Genomic DNA, 17,252 nt, shown 5'->3' with positions numbered 1-17,252 from the left:
TTAAAGATATGAGAGTTAGGCTTATATTTTAATTAATTTGTTTCTAATGTGTTCCTTCTCCCTCCCCCCCACATTAGGATTTTCACCCTCTTCTTCTGCAAAGACAGTACTATATCTCCAGTACTATATCTCTTTAGCTTTTATAGCTTAATCTATTTTGAGGCAGCTCTATTCCCAATGGCTCTTTTCCCATCAACCTTAAGCCTCACTACCTCACCTCCTGTTTGTTACCCTTTTCCCTAGTTTTAGAGTTTTGCTTATTAGTTTCTTTCTTTTTTGCTTTTATCTAACTATTTAATTCCCCTCCCCTTTTCCCTCTCAATTAAATAGCAAAATTAAAATCCCCCTTCTCCTCTTCTTCACTGTGTTTTGTTCATTGCTTTTAAAAATTTCTCTACTTTTTTTTTCTAAAAATATTTTTTCCTCATTTTCTTCATTATTTATCTTGCTTTTCTAGCCTATTATTTTTTGATCCATGACCCTTATACCTAGCTGGTCTTTCCTTATGCTCTATATTCCTCATGGAATTAAAAGTTTTGAGGTACTTATTTTGATTTCCCTTTCTAAAGATTTTCTGTATTTGCCTTGTAGATCTCACACCCTGCCCTCCTTTTGTCCTCTTATGCCTCATTGTTAGAAATACCTCTATGGAGAGGACATTATACCATGGTAGGAATCCTCCTATGTCCTTGATTATGCAGTTCTTTGTTGACTGTTGCCCTCTTCTTGGTCATTTTTCTCTCCATTTGCCTCAAAATTCTTTCCTTTGATCCATGCCCTCTTACTCTTCTGGGTGTCAGTTTCCCCTAGAAGCTATGATTCTCTTTCTCCTAAGGCAGGATGAGTAGTATCCAAATCTCCACATACCAAATCTCTTCAGACGATACTCATCAGAAGGTCCTTATTTCTTTGTGTAGATTATTTTTTTCCTAAAGGAATATTCATAAATGATATGCCCTTCCTATTTCTAAAACAAGGTTTCTCCTTTTCTTTCTCCATTTTTCAATCCTTCCATTCATATCCCCACCCATTCTCCTATAGGCTTTCTTTTTCCTAACAGGAGTTATTTTCCCTTCATTGTTAGCCGTTGACTTGATTAGAGTATTTTACATATTCCCCTTTCTCTTCTTCCTTCTTTTCCTCCCTTTATGTGCCCTCTCATTCCGTGTTTAGCTTAGCTCCACAAAAACAAACAAACAAACAACCAAAAACATTATGGGGGAGGATGTTGTGAGGTTCAGTCTTACAAAAAGAGGCAAAAGACAGTTCAGTTCTCAAGGAACTCACAATCTAATGAAGGAGACAAAAAGCACAATGCCTAGTATATAGTAAGCACTTAAATATTTATTGACTGACTGAATTGATAGAGGGAAATCACTTAACCCTGTTTGCCTCAGTTTCCTCATCTGTAATGTGAGCTAGAGAAGGAAACGGCAAACCACCTCAGTATCTTTGCCAAGAAAACACCAAATGAGGTCACAAAGAAGCAGATACAACTGAAATGACTGAACAACAAAAATGACAAATATTAATATTAATAGCTAACATTTATATAATGCTAGGTGCCAGCACTGTGATAAGAGCTTTATAATTATGATCTCATTTGATTCTCACAACAAACTTGGGAGGTAGGTGCTATTATTATCCCCATTTTATAGATGAGGAAACTGAGGCAGAGGAGGCTAAGTAAACTGCCCAGGATCACACAGCGGATAAGTATCCGAGGCTGGATTTGAAATCCAGTTTTAGCTGCAAAGACAAAAGCAAAAGCCCTTGCCCTCAAGGAACTCACTTACTAAGGGCCATGCAACATGCAAATAATTAAGTAAACAGAATCTCCCACAATCTGATGTGGGAGAGAACACTAAGGAAGGGGAAGGGAGCAAGTATTTATTAATCTACCAAGATGTGCCAGGCATTGTTCCCAGCGCTCCACAAATATTACCTCCTTTGATCCTCTCTATAACCCTGTAACGGATAAGGAAAGGTTTCCCATAGAAAGGGGTCCCTGAACCGAGCTTTCAACAAGCTACAGATTCTAAGAAGAAGATGTGAGGAAGGAGTGCGTTCCAGGCATGGGAGAAAACAAGTGCAAGGCTATGGAGCAGGGACATTGTGCAGATGACTTTGGGGAAACGACAAGTAAGCAAGTTTGCCAGGAGCATAGGAAGGAGAATAATAGGAAATTTCTAGAAAAGTAGGTGAGAACCTGGATTGTAATGAATTTTACATGCCAGGTTGAAGAATTTGTATTTTATCCCAGAGACAGCAGTTGAAGATGTTCTGAGTAGAGGAGTGATGTGGATATAGCCATGCTTTAGAAAGAATATTTGGGCAGCCTGGTGTAGGAGGGATCGAAGAAGGAGACTGCAAGCACAGAGACCAATTAGACTATTGCAGTGGTTAGAGAAGAGGCAAGGAGTGTCTGAACTGGGATAGAAGCCATGTGAATCGAGAGAAGGTGACAACCGGGGAATAATTTATGAAATAACAAGAACATTGTAAAGATGAACAACTTTGAAAGCTGTGAGAACTATGATCAATACAATGACCAGCCATGATTCCAGAGGAACGATGTTGAAATATACCACATATCTACTGCCAGAGAGGCCATAGATTTAGTGTGAAGAAAGAGACATATATTTTCATATACAGAAAATGGAGGACTTTCTTTTGCTTGACTATGCATATTTGTTACAAGGCATTTTCCCCCCTCTTTTTTCTCCAATGGGGTGAGGGTGGGAGGAGAGGGAAATCACAATGGGTGGATTTGATTTGATTTTTCTCAGTAAAGTGGAAAGCCAGGTTCTGTACTTAAAGGTTTGTCTCTTGGGGAGAGGTGAGATAGGAGAGATTTAAAGGGAAGATCATCTAGTTGGGGTGGGGAACTTATAGAACTTTTGGAACTTCACAGAACAAATGAAGTTTGGATTCAGGCAAAGGGCTGCATTTGAGGACCTAGAGGACCACATATGGCCTCCAGGCTGCAAGTTAGTCAGGAAGTATGAAAGACGGGAGGGGAAACTAGGTGGTGCAGTGAATAGAGCTCCAGCCCTGGAGTAGGAAAGACCTGAATTAAAATTCTGACTTCAGACACTTAGTTGCTGTGTGACCCTGGGCAAGTCACTTAACCCTGTTCGTCTCAGTTTCTTATCTGTAAAAAAATTGAGCTGGAGGAGGAAATGGCAAACCAGTCCAGTGTCTTTCCAGGAAAACCCTAAAAGGAGTCACGAAGAGTCGGAACCGACTGAACAAGGATACAATGAAAGACGGGAAGACCAGTAAAGATCAGATCACAAGGTGATATCAAAAAGAAACCTTTATTCAGGCTCCGAAAGCATCTGTTTCTTGTGGAAGGTGGAATTTTGATTAAATTTCGCTGATGCTAGATCAGCCTTCCACTGTGTTATAAATGGGAGGTTGGGTCTGAGTTACTGAGAGTCCATCCATCCCTTTAGCTGGCGGGACACAAGATCCAGAGTGGACAGCGGAGTGCTGAGAGAGAGACGCAGGGCAGATCCTGAAGGGCAAGTTCACACCAACATCAAAAGGCAAGTGTGAGGGCCCCAAAGAGCAGTGCTGGAGTTAAAGGAAGAATGCGTGGGTCCCACAGGGCTGAAGAAAAGCTCTTTGTGAACTGACAATGCATCTGCTGAAAGAGCAGTGCGGAGCAGCGGCCACCACGGGTAACAGCTGAGGGGTGAGTGGGCTTGTTGGCTGAAGAAAGGGGCAGAGTAGCTTCTGACGGAGAAGATCACGCCAACACCTTTGCGCAAGTGAGGGAGCCCAGGACAGGTAGGCCTTGAGGAGCAAGTTTGCATTAGGGCTGAAGTGCAAGTGTGGGAGCGGAGAAACAAAGATCAGTGCAGGCTGTTGAAGAGCGATAGTGGACCTGACAACGCTGAAGGCCCAGATCAGCAGAAGCCAAGGGTTGGAGCTTATGTAAAAGATCAGTGCAAAGCAGAGGCGTCGGGCCGCCTCTGACCAAGAGGCCACGGTCAAGCTGCAGGGAGGCTCAGTTGCTGGGCGCTCTCAGTCCTCACGCAGCCGGCGCTATGGATCCAAATTTAACGAAAGCCTTGGGGGTGGCGTGGGGGGTGAGGGTGGGGGTGGGGGTGGGGGAGGGGAGCGTGCGCAAAAAGCAAGCCTTAGCCACTTTTATAGGAAAACATCCAAATCCTTCTAAGTCATCTTCATTTAAAAGGAAAGCAAACCGTGAGCAGGAAGGATCCTCGGACTAAAAGCAATCAAAACAGAGCTCTGATCTCACAAACAAATCTCTTAAGGGGAAAGCCCTCCCAAGAACCTCCAGACCTCAGTGTGCACTTCTTGCTAAGACTGTGAACTACTTGAAGACTCACCACCAGCAGGGTGATACACATCTACTAACTTTGGAAGAAATTTTGATTAAAACCCAGCAGAGTGCTGTTGAACTTAAGCAGAAAAAATGGCTGAAGTCGAAGCACTCCCCAACAATTCCAAAATTCAAGTAGTCGGTGGGAAATATGCCTTCAAACCCAAGTACAAACCTTAGGCTTTTAGATAAACATAACCAGAGAAATTTAGGAGGAATCCTCTTAGAAGACATAGAAGAAAGCTTGCCAAATGCACAAAAAGCCATAAAGGAATTAGGGGACCAGATAATCATTGTAGTGGTCTGAACAAGAAGAAAGTTCTTTTTTACAATGATAAGAACTGTCAGTTTCCAATGGATGATGACATCACAAAACTTTGGAGAAGCATCTCCATGGATTCTGTGGATGAGAAGACGATAGAGGAATATCTGGAGCAGCAAGGTATTACTTCCATGCAAGGATATGGACCAAGGAAAATAGTTCCCTGTCAGAGGAGAAAGAAGCAGACTTGCCAGAAGAGATTTAAGACTCACAATGACCACTTGACTAAAGTCTTGAAGGATTACTCTGAGTTTGTTTCTGGTAAATAGATTCCCTCCCTTCCTTTCCAGCTCTTAGCAGTGTGCCACTTAGTAGGTGCTTAAGAAATGCTTATTGATTTTAGGACAGTCCTAAGGAAGCAGTTTAACTGGACTGGGGCAAAAACCTCTCTTAGACTTGGATACATCTGCTTATGAAGGGGCCAGGAATGGGTCTAAGCTATATCCAGTAGTGATCATTTAAATAGTGTTTGGCTACACTACTAGATAACTGGGGAGCAGGCCCTTCCAGGAGAGAATATAGTCTCGTGGTCCCCTTGAAGACATCTGTGCCTCTGCAGAGTTGGAGTGGCCTCTCCCACTGTGTTCCATGGCCACACATAAGCTTTATATGTATGGCTGTCTACTTTGGTTCTCACCTGTGCGCATTTTTTCTGCTGTATATTTTTGGAGGAGAGTGTGCCCCTAGGTTTATGGGGGAGTTTTTTTAAGCCACGGCTACTTACTAAGTCCTTGCTTTAAATGACCAATGTGATGAATACAGAGAAGTATGGAAGGATCTGCATGAACTGGTACAGAGTAAAGTAAGCAGTGCCAAGAAAACTGAACAAGCATAACTCAAAAGGAGAGTTATGAGAAGACTCATCCACTGGACACCTTGACAGAAGTGGGAAATCTGCAAGTGTTGAACTTTGCATATATTTTCAGTATTGATATGAATGCTGATTTCCTCCCTCTTTTTCTCTTTTTAAGTGCTGTTTGTCATATAGGATAGCATTCTAGAAGAGGCAGAGGGATACTGGGGAAATTATGGTGATATGAAAAAAAAAATAAATAAAAAACTTTTTGTGTTTTCTATGTTGAATTTTGTCTTCTGACTAAATCTTAAAAGCAAACATCTACAGAGGCTCATGAGATTAATTTTAGAAGTGCTGGCCTATAGAATGTATTGAATTAGGGGTCTGGTACCAAAGATATTTCATTAAAGGTGATAGCAGCCAATTATACTATAGGCTTTTAAGACATTGTAGTTTGCCCTTCTTGTTTATTATTTAAAACTATGTCTTACTGTCATTTCTAGAAATAACAAAGCAGAGAACATAGTACTGAGAAGTTGAAAACTAGCATCTCTTTCTACAAAGGGATGTAGCTTAAGAGGAATCCACATAGAAGAGTTGGTCAGCCAGTTATCAGTAAACATTGATGTTTATTGTCATTAACCTATATACAAGGCACTGCGCTAAGCACTAAGAGACAACATGCAAACAACTTTGTGTAACCAGACGTCTCTGGGTGTGTCCATATTACTTAGCACAGTGCCTTGTACGTAGTTTATGGATAATACACATAAATGTTTATTGATGACTGACCAACTCAACTACAACTTCCTGACTGCAGGTTCAGGACTCTATCAGCATTGCACATTCTCGACTGCTTTGTCTTGTCTTGGCTTCTGAATAATATATAGTTAGCTCCTTATATGGCATCAGTTGATTTCTCACAATTTATGCTGTTCCATCTGTAAAATGGGAAGAAATTTCTCAAGGATTATAAACCCCTTTAAGTTGAGAACTGTAGCTCTTCTTAAGTCTTCTTTCCATTCCCTGTGGTACAGAATTCTGCAAATAATGGAACATTCTACCAGTGTTTTTGACTGGCTGGATAATTATGGTGAGAAAGGATTCAGGTATACCAAACTTTAAACCTTTAAATGAAAGACACTGTAGATGTGTAAGACATCATGTTGTTAGAAATGACTAGAGAGAGAATTCACCATTTTCAAATAAAGTCAGCATTCTCTTGAGCTGCATGAACTCTAGCATCCTGGAATGAAAGTGGAATCCTCCAAAAGGTTAATAGTCTTAACTCTTTTATTTTGTTTTTCTTTTGTTAAATGAAGTCTTAACTCTTAATAAGAAATTCTTTTCATGAGGGGTTGCTGGGCTCTCCTATTAGCTTCAGAGGACTAATACACCTCATCCATTAGATATACATATGTTCATATATAGACACACAGACAGATACATGATGGATACAAATTATAGATAAAATATGCATCACATATAAATATGTTAATGTACATATGTATGTATTTAATTTCTAAGCCTGAGCAAATGAAAAAAAAAAACATGACATTCAATTCTAACCAATTAGCCTTGGGACTGGCATTCATTAGCCTTGTGACTTCAAGAAAGTAACCTAATTTTTAAGTGCCTCATTTTCCTCAGTAATAAAATGAGATTAGATCAGGGATTCTTAAAACATTTGTTGTGTTCGTGGACTCCCTTGCTGTTGTGTTTGTCCTTCATTTTTGAAGAGGACCATGACATCAGGGAAATGATGACATGACTTGCAGTTGACTTTGATTTGAGCGAGGGAGGGCTGTGCAAGGTCACCAGCCTCACTTTCTCCTCCAGAGCCCTCTGGATCCAGTGGCCTGATATTCACCAGGATGACTAGAGTGGACTCCCTTAGCAGCCTGGTGAAGCCTATAGACCCCTTGTCAGAATGTTTTTGAATACATACAATAAAATATATGGGAATACAAAGGAAAATAAGTTATATTGAAATATAGTCATCAAAATATTTAAAAACCAATTTAAGAACCCCTGAATTAGATGATTATAAAGACATCTTCCAGCTGAAATACTCAGTGACGTTATGCCTGTAAAAGAGTTCAATGTCCTACGAACTAGAAAATTCTTTCTGGAAGTCTTTTTTTTTTCACATGCGTTCCCCCCATGATTCCATTTATGTTTACTTTAATTTTAAGGTAGTAAGAACATCCTAGTGGTGCATTCTAAGACAGAGCCTTTTTGTTTTTTTTTTAAAAATAAACTGTGATGTGAGGTTCTTTGCCAAAGCCCAAGTGGTTTCAGGTATTAATCTCCCAGAAATGCACTATCTGAGGAAGATCATTCATTCAATGAATTAAAAATGTTAACAAAGGAAAATAAGGCCATAACTTCACTGACTAGGGATTATTGCCTTTGGTCTGAATCTGACTTCACTGCTAGAGCCAGCTTTCCACGGGTCTAAAGTCCAAAAGCCTGAGGTGGTTTCTCATGCTAGACTCCAAGAGACATGTCTTGACCTCTTGCTATGAGCTATTCTTCCGGTGTACTTCACTGTACTCTGATAATACTGAATGTTCCCTGGAGACCTTAACAATTACCCCTCCGACGTAGGACATGCTTTCTACCATGCCTCAGCCTGTAGCCTGGCAAAGGCAGAGCAGGAAGAGTGAGAGGTGGCATGTGTGTGTGTATAGACTTGTAGGGTTATGCTGGATAGTACTCACACACATGAAATAGGCTAAGAAATATATTATAATCACTAAATGTTTCCTCGTATTTGGATAAAGCATTGCCTTAGAGTCAGGTGAGTGTTAAAACACACGTTCTGAAATGCTCAGCTTTCTAGGTTACTGAGTTCTCAGACTTAGCTTGTTTCTTGATTTTGGATTTGGTATAAGCTAATGGTGTAAAAATATTTTTAAAAAATAAAGCAAAAATATCAGCGATTTGAAGCATTGTTTCACATGGTTTGAATGGTTTCATGCAGCTCATATTGTTTCATTTTTATGATGTCATCTTTTATGTTTAAGTCATGTACCCATTTGTAGCTAATCTTGGTATATAATATGACATGTTGTCGTTCAGTCGTGTCTGACTCTTCATGACCCCATTTGGGGTTTCCTTGGCAGAGATACTGGAGTGGTTTGCCATTTCCTTCTCTAGCTCATTTTACAGTTGAGGAAACTGAGGAGGAATACAGTGACTTGCCTAGGGTCACATACGTAGAAAGTGTCTGAAGCCAGATTTGACCTCAGGAAGATGAATTTTTGTGACTCCAACCCTGGCACTCTAGCTGCTCATGAAATGTTGGTCCATAGCTAATTTTTTGCCAGACTGCTTTCTAGTTTCCCAGCAGATTTTGTCAACTAGTAAGTCCTTACCCAAGTAGCTTCAGCCTTTTTGCTTATAGAGCACTAGGCTACTATTTCAGTTTCCATCCATATATTGTGTGCCAAATCTGTTCTGCTGATTGATTGGCCTTTCTGGTTTTTGACCAGTACCAAATCGTTTTTAATGACCACTTATTTCTAGCGTAGTTTGAGACCTGGTACTCTAGCTTTCTTCCCACCCTCTTTCCAACCATTTCTATTATTTTTCTTGATGTTCTTGACCTTTTTTCCTGTTCATGATTTTAGGATTTTTTTTTGCCTCTATAAAATAATTTTTTAGTAGTTTGATTGGTATGGCAATGAGTAAGTAAGTTATTTAGACAGTACTTTCAGTTTTATATTTCCATGTATTCTTCATAGTTATTATTTCTGATAGTGCAATAATAATCTATTTTATTCATGAACAAAAATTTGTTTAGACATTCTTCAATGGATAGGTATTCATTTTGTTTCCAGCTATTTGCTACCATAGAAAATATTGTCTTAAAAACAAAAAAGAAAGTGTTGTCTTACCCATATATATGTACATATATATATATATACATATATATATATATATATATATATATATATATATACACACACACACAATACATGCAATACCAATGCATACACATACTGCATATGGAACTATTTTTTCTGCTTTAGACCTACTTGGAATATATGCTTTGCCACAGGATATCTGGGTCAAAGAACATGGACACTTTAGTCACTTTCTCAGCATAATTCCAAGTTGCTTTCCAAAATGGTTGGGTCATGTGGTCATTATATTTAAAAAAAATATTTCTCTTTGCCATTTATTATTTTTATAGTATCACCTTCTGGGCTCACACTCCAAGTCATGTTGGGTCCCCAGAGGGAAATTCTTCTCCTCTCAGGGTTCTAGAGATAATCTTATCAGTTGCTATTATAAAAAAATGTAGCTCATGAGCCCCCATTAGTATTATTTCTCTTAGTAATCAGCCATTGCACCCTGTTCTTTAGCAAAGGCAATTGTATGTAAAATATATGTGACCAAGGTAACTCACAACTCTGAACTGTAGGGAATCAATGTCTTTTCTCTCACCATGTGGTATTTAGTAAATTTTTGGGCAAAGTTCCAAATTGATTTCCGCAATGGCTGGATCAATTCATAGTTCCACCCAAAGTGCATTTTTAGTGTGCCTATTTTCACAGGCACTCACCAGAGTCCTCACAAAGTTCACTGTGAGGTACGAAATTGGTAATGGACAAGTTGTTCCACTGCTCAGCTGGCTGACTCCTTATAAGGCTTGATATTTTTAATGAATGGTCAGCTCAACTGGGCTTGTTTCTTGTAGGGTTTGGTGTCTCAGGTGGATGGGTCAATCTTCTGTGGGGCTATTCTGGGAAGGTCACTCAGTCACTGGGATTTTTCTCTTGGGAGATGGGTCAATCTCCTTTTCTGTCTGGGTTCAGTATTCAATGAGCATCTTCAGTCTTTCACTACCTTTAGCCACTGAAGTGTGTGGGTAGTCCTACGTTCTCTTCAGTTTTACTATTACAATGCTTATTTCAGCTGGAGTGAGTTTCCTTTTTCAGCCAAGGTAATGATACTTGGCCTAGGATAGGACTAGGGGAGCATCTCTTCTTTGATCTCTCATGGTTTATTGTGCTGTTGGTAGGAGATAAGAGGGGTCTAGCCAATCCTGTTCCACAACTTTTTGTGTTCCAGGTCCAGTTTTTCTTAGCTTGGAAGAACACAAAGAGATGATTTTTAAAAAACATGCCATTGTAGTGGTGGCGTGAATATTTAGGTTTCCTTCAATATTACCTCATTCTCTATGAAATAACCTGGTCAGTCAAGAGTTTGCAAAAGAGGACTTTTTCTTGCCTTATAGATATTATACAGACAATACCTAAAGAATGGATAGACAGATCAGTCCAGATTCTATCATATTCCCCAGACTTCTTTTGCTCTCTTATGTAACTAAGTTGCTAGGGACAAAGGTTTAAATACAGTTTTGACATTAGAGACAAGTTCATTGTCTCACTAGTCTCTTCACATGGAACTGAGCTATTTAAACCCTAGATCCTTTCTAAGGTAAAGAGTGTTTATTTTGCATCCGAAGGCTTTCCCCACCTTATTTTAAAATCCTGTCTTTTGCTCTCTCCTCCCTTAGATACATCTTAATTGGATAGACAATTGCATTTGCATGACTGGCACCTTGAGCATTTCAAGGAAGAATGCAAAGGGATGATTTAAAAATCTGGCACTGTATGGTGATCTTGGTATGTTGGTAGGAGATAAGAGGCATCTAGCCAATCCTGTTCAACAACTTCTCATGTTCCAGGTCCAGTTTTTCTTAGCTTAGAAGAACATAAAGAAATGATTTTTAAAAAATCTGCCACTGTAGTGGTGATGTGAATATTTAGGTTTCCCTTAGTATTAACTCAGTCTCTTTGAGACTACCTGGTCAGTCAAGCATTTAATGATGAAAGAGATCATTGATAGGAACCCAGTAAAAAGGGTGAGTTGTTTTAAGGCCATTCTAGTAAGACATGAATCAATCTGCTGGGGAAGAGGGGCGGTGTGAAACTTGACAACAGGAATTACTGAATTTCAAAAGGATCTTATTTGACCCACCTCTCACCTTAGAACATTGGCTCAAACTTCCCAAGTTAACCTTGAACATCCTTTCCTGAACCTCCAAAGAGTGATTTCATTCCCCATCCACATACTGCATGCACTTAACATTCCTACTCCCAAGCATACTATTTCCTTCCCATCTTCAGATAGCTCAGTTGTACTTGTGCTGATATTAGAATCTATCCCAGTTGAGTTAATCTACTTATCCTCTTAATCTACTCGTCCTCTTCTTATTATAGTTCTTACCAGTAGACCTTGAAATGACACTGCTCTGCTGTGGGAGTGCCTTTTACCAGTAGGAGATGTGGAAAAGGTTGCTTCGCTCAGCCATGAGAAACCTAATTTACTGGCACCACAAAGTTTATTGTTTTGGTGCTGACCCCTTACTTTCCTTGCCTGGTTCCTAATGTTTGGCTCTGAATGATTCCTTGGTTTGTGACCACTTGTCTGTTTCCAAACTTGTTATTTCATTTGGACCCCTGGTTTGTCCCTTGACTATTTTCTGACTCAATGCCTTTTCCTGATATCTGACCCCTGTTTGCTCCCTTACTTTCTATTTACTTCTCAAATCTGGCTTTGCTTCAGCCCTCAACTTCTATGTATTCCAGGGGCCCTAGAACCCTGCTCATCATCTTGTAGGCTCACTTTGGTTTTCCTGGCTCTTGTCTTCTACTCTGTCTGTTATTCACTGCCACACATAGCACTAACATAGCAGTTAACCCCATGCCTAAGCTAGGTCCTCCCTCCAAATCAACTGCTATAGACTACCAGGTATTTTTCCTGCTTGCCATTGGATCCCAGAGTTTGATGGATTAGTTTGATGGATTAAATGCTAGGCTTGGAGTCAGGAGACTTGTAAATCTTACTTGCTGTGTGACCATGAGCAATTTGTTGAACTTAGAGCCAGCCCTAAGCTGCTTCATCAGTAAAATGAGGAAAATAATATTCACATTACCTGCCTATAGTTTTAAAAAAAGCTTTGTAAACTTTAGAATTCTATAAATTTCAGTTGTTATTGTTATTGTCACTACGATGAAGCTAATAAATTTATATGCCAAGCAACTACACAGAGTTCCTTTAGGGCATAAAGCCAATGCTTTTCCATCCCCATACACCTAAAAAACTGCCAAATGAAGTTTGTATTGTTGACAAATGCCTCCTAGGGTTGTAAGATCCTATCAAAGGTCTTCTATCCAAACTTTTGGTTTAGCCAAAAAGCCAAGGTCTTGCCTTAAGCCTTGTCTGTTGATCAAAGGTAACAGTTAATTCATTATTTATGTCAATATTCAAAGTGACAACTTCTTAATAACAACAAAAGATGCATATTTTCAAATACTAGTGTTTCTGATGATTTGTTCCAAGCTGTTCTGGATACTTTTTCCATTTAGGCAACTTAGTAAACAGTAATGAACAGCAGAAGCCATTTTCTTCTGCATCTTCTTCTCTTCCAAATCTCTCACGTCTTTGCTTCTAAGAATTATATAAACAGTTTAAATTCATTATTGAACTGTTGGTAGAAAGACTAATCCCACTAGTCCAAATCCCGCTGTTGCGTCTAGTATTATGAACTCGGTAATTCTTGGGTCAATTGGTGGGGAGGATTTTTTTTTACTGCATTAGTGGTGAAAAATAGTCCATCTGCTGTGTTCTTGTAGCTACACACCCTTCTCCCTCACCATATAACTGCACAGTTTTTCAGCCAGATACTGAATCTGATTCATCTGAGCTTTACCTTTGTATGCTTCTCTTCCACTTTCTCCCTTGGGTTTCTTTTGGGATCAAGAGCTATCATCCTATACATCTCTTCTTCTCAACTAAGCTCCTTGAAAAATCCATCTATACTCAGCTCTTCAACTTCCTCTCCTCTCATTCCTTTCTAAAACCTCTGCCATTAGGCTTCTGACCACATCATTCAACTGAAAACTGCCCTCTCCAAAGTTACTTATGATGTCTGGATGGCTAAATGTAATGACCTTTTCTTAATCCTCATCTTTCTTGACCTCTTTGCAGCATTTGATACTGCTCGTCACTTTTTCTTTGTCTCTGCCTCACTTGGTGATCGTATCACTTTCCATTAGCTCAATTAACATCTCTACGAAGGCTTTCATATACACGTATATGTATGTATATACACATGGATGTATGTATGAGTCCTTTGGAATTGTCTTGGATCATTGTATTGATCAGAGTAGCCAAGTCTTTCACAGTTGATCATCATTACAACTTGGCTCTTACTGTGCACAATGATATCCAGGTTCTTTTCACTTCACTTCATATCAGTTCATATAGGTCTTGCCATGTTTTTCTGAAACCACTGCCCTAGTCATTTCTCATAGTGCAATAGTACTCCATCACAATCATATGCTACAACTGGTTCAGCTAGTTCCCAAACTGATGAGCATCATCTCAATTTCCAGTGCTTTGCTATCAAAAAACAGTTTTCATAAATATTTTTGTATGTATAGCTCCTTTTCTTTTTTCTTTGATCTCTTTGGAATATACACCTAGTACTGGTATTTTGGAGTTAAAGGGTATACACAGTTTTATAGCCCTTTGGGCATAGTTCCAAATTGTTCTCGAGAATTCACTACTCCACCAACTGTTCATTAGTGTACCTATTTTTCCTCATCCCTTCCAGCGTTTATCATTTCTGATAAGTGTGAGGTGGTACCTCAGAGTTGTTATACTTTGAATTTCTCTAATCAATAGTGATTTAGAGCATTTTTTCATATGATTAGAGATAGTTTTGATTTCTTCTTCTGAAAACTTCCTCTTTATATCCTTTAGCCATTTATCAAGAGGAATGATTCTTATTTTTATAAATTTGACTCTATTCCATACTCAGCATATATTTGAGAAATGAGGACTTTATCAGGGAAACTTGCTGTAAAATGTTTTGATATTACTTCATTGTCTATGGTACCTTTTAGCATAATGTAGTTTCCCTCATTATCTCTTTTAATTAGATCTATTTTTGTCTGAGATCATGATTGCTAGCCCGAGTTTTTTTTTTTTTTTACTTTAGCTGAAGTATATTAGATTCTGCTCCAGCCCTTTATTTTATCTCTGTGTATGCCTTTCTGTTTCAAGTGTGTCTCTTGTAAACAACATATTGTTGAATTCTGGTTTCTAATCCATTCTGCTTTCTGCTTCCATTTTATGGATGAGCTCATCCCATTCATTTTCATAGTTATGATTACAAACTGTATTTCCCTCCATCTCATTTCCTTCTGTCTCTTCCTTTGTCTCTCTTTATACTGTCCTTCCTCAAAGGTCTATTTTGCTTCCAACCACTGCCTCCCTTAATCTGCCCTACCTTTTATCAAACCTACCCCTTTCTTCTCTCATTTCCTTATTGGGTGAGTTGCATTTCTATACTGAGTGTGTATATATATTCTTCCCTCTTTGAACCAATTCCAATGAGAGTGGGATTCAAGTATTGCCTGTTACACTCCATCATTTTCCCCTCCATTGCAATAGCTCTTCCTTCCTCTTTTATGTGAGAAATTTTCCCCATTCTACCTCTCCTTTCCCCCTTCTCCTAATGCATCCCTCTTTCTCACCCCTTCATTTATTTTGGAGATGATTTCAACAATAATTATTCACACCCATGCCCTCTGTCTATATAAACTCCTTTTAACTGCCTTAATAGTGATAAAGTTCTTAAGAGGTATGTGTATCATCTTCTTATATAGGACTATAAACAGTTTAACTTAATTGGGTCGCTTAAGATTACTTTTCATGTTTACCTTTTTATGTTTCTCTTGAGTCTTGTGTTTGGATGTCATATTTTCTGTTCAGTTATGTTTTTTTTTCAAATCAGTGTAACAACAATGCTACTTGCTGCTACTGTGGTTGTATAAGGCCAATAACACCAGCACACAAGAGGGCTACTAGCATAGGTTCTTTGATCTGCTTTTATAAGGAAAGCAACTTTAAGGGGTTAACAATCTTACTTTAATTAAACATACATATAACATTCACTTAATTCAGGTGAAAAAGTCAGCACTCTGAGCTTCAGAGAAAACACAAACAGAAATTACATAAACAGAGCAAAATAGCACAAATCAGCAGACAGGCTTCTAGATGTCTGTCCAGGACATTACATACATAGTTACCAGAGAGAGAAGCACCAACAATGGCTACCCAGAGTCTCACCTGGTCAATTCACATGACACTCTTCCAGTGAATGAGCCCCAAGCAAAATGCTAATCTCAGAGTATATACACACTTCTTCAGGGTCAGAGAGCATCACAACCATGGGACTCAAGCCCATGTTACCTAAGCCTTCCTGTGACTTAAGCAGGTCATTGAAGACTCCTGATTCAATCAAAGGCTCTTGATTGGAACAAAGGCAAGACTCAAAGGCACTTGATTGCCTTAGTGCTGAGAAGCACTCCAAAACAAAAGACAACAAAAAGTCCCACTTTACTTGCCATTACACTTAGGAATACTTGAAAGTCCTCTATTTCATTAAATATCCACTTTCCCCCCTGAAGGATTACACTCAGTTTTTCTGGGTGTGGTATTCTTAGTTGTAATCCTAGCTTCTTTGCTTTCTGGAATATCATGTTCCAGAATTCCTACTCCTTTAATGTGGAAGCTCCTAAATCTTGTGTGATTCTGACAGTGGATCCACAATATTTGAGTTGTTTCTTTCTGACTGCTTGAAGTATTTTCTCTTTGACTTGGGTGGCTATAATACTCCAGGGAGTTTTCATTCTGGGATCTCTTTCAGGAGGTGACCAGTAGATTCTTTCAATTTCTATTTTCTCTCTTGGATCTAAGGTATCATGGCAGTTTTCCTTGATAATTTCTTGAAATATGGTGTCTAGGCTTTTTCTTTCATTGTGACTTTCATGTAGTCCAGTAATGCTTAAATTATCTCTCTTGGATCTATTTTATGGGCTAGTTGTTTTTCCACTAAGATGGTGCACATTTTCTTTGCTTTTTAAAAAATTCTTTAGACTTTATTTTATTGTTTCTTGATGTCTCATGAAGTCATTAGCTACCACTTGCCCAATTCTAATTTTTAAAGAATATTTTTCTTCAGTGAGATTATGTATCTCTTTTTACATTTGGCCAATTCTGCTTTTTAAAGAGTTCTTCTATTCAGTGGATTTTTGTGCTTCTTTTAACATTTGACCAATTGTTTTTTAATGTGTTATCTTCAGTATTATTTGTGCTTCTTTTACCAAACTTAATTTTATTTTCATAATTTTCTTGTACAGGGTATTCTTAAAGTCTGGACACATAGGCAAAAATGCATATTTTCAACAACATTTTATTTAACTGAAATATTAACAAATAACATCTTCAATATGATTTCCATCATTTGTGATGCAAACGTTGCAAGATTCACATGAACTTGAAGCAATAACTCCACATTGCCATCAACTGCCTATGTGTCCAAGGTGGTGTGTTCCTGGGAGAGGTGTGGTTACTGCTCTCCTGATCTGTGCTGTGATCTTTACCCAGGAAGGGTCTCTAGTCCCTCATAACCACAAGGGCTAGCACTTCTCTTTTCTTTGGTACTGTGAACAAGGCCCCTATCTCCCTATGACTGACCACCAATGCTCCTTTCCACCCTGGAACTCTAATCCAGAACTGTGTATGGGTGATAGAGTTCCTAGTCAGTATCAGCTATACCCAGTGCCAGAAAATATAATCTCTTTCTGATCAAGTTGTCTGTTCCCCTTACTGTCTCTGGCCTGAGAACTCCTGAAGCTGCTGCTATAGTTGCCATTGTCCCCACCCCATTTGGGTGTGGACTCTCTACAGAC

The 17,252-nt window shown here is 38.9% G+C and overlaps 1 pseudogene; it reads left to right on the top strand.

The window, feature by feature from the left end:
• The first annotated feature begins 4,055 nt into the window (after window positions 1–4,055).
• LOC118836684 lies at window positions 4,056–4,945 on the top strand (annotated as a pseudogene).
• Window positions 4,946–17,252: the final 12,307 nt, after the last annotated feature.

Source organism: Trichosurus vulpecula, chromosome 2 (genome assembly GCF_011100635.1).
Source record: "Trichosurus vulpecula isolate mTriVul1 chromosome 2, mTriVul1.pri, whole genome shotgun sequence".
In the NCBI taxonomy this organism is placed as follows: Eukaryota; Metazoa; Chordata; class Mammalia; order Diprotodontia; family Phalangeridae; genus Trichosurus; species Trichosurus vulpecula.
The sequence above is the reverse complement of the archived record's forward strand: the minus strand, read 5'-3'. Positions and strand labels throughout refer to the sequence as shown.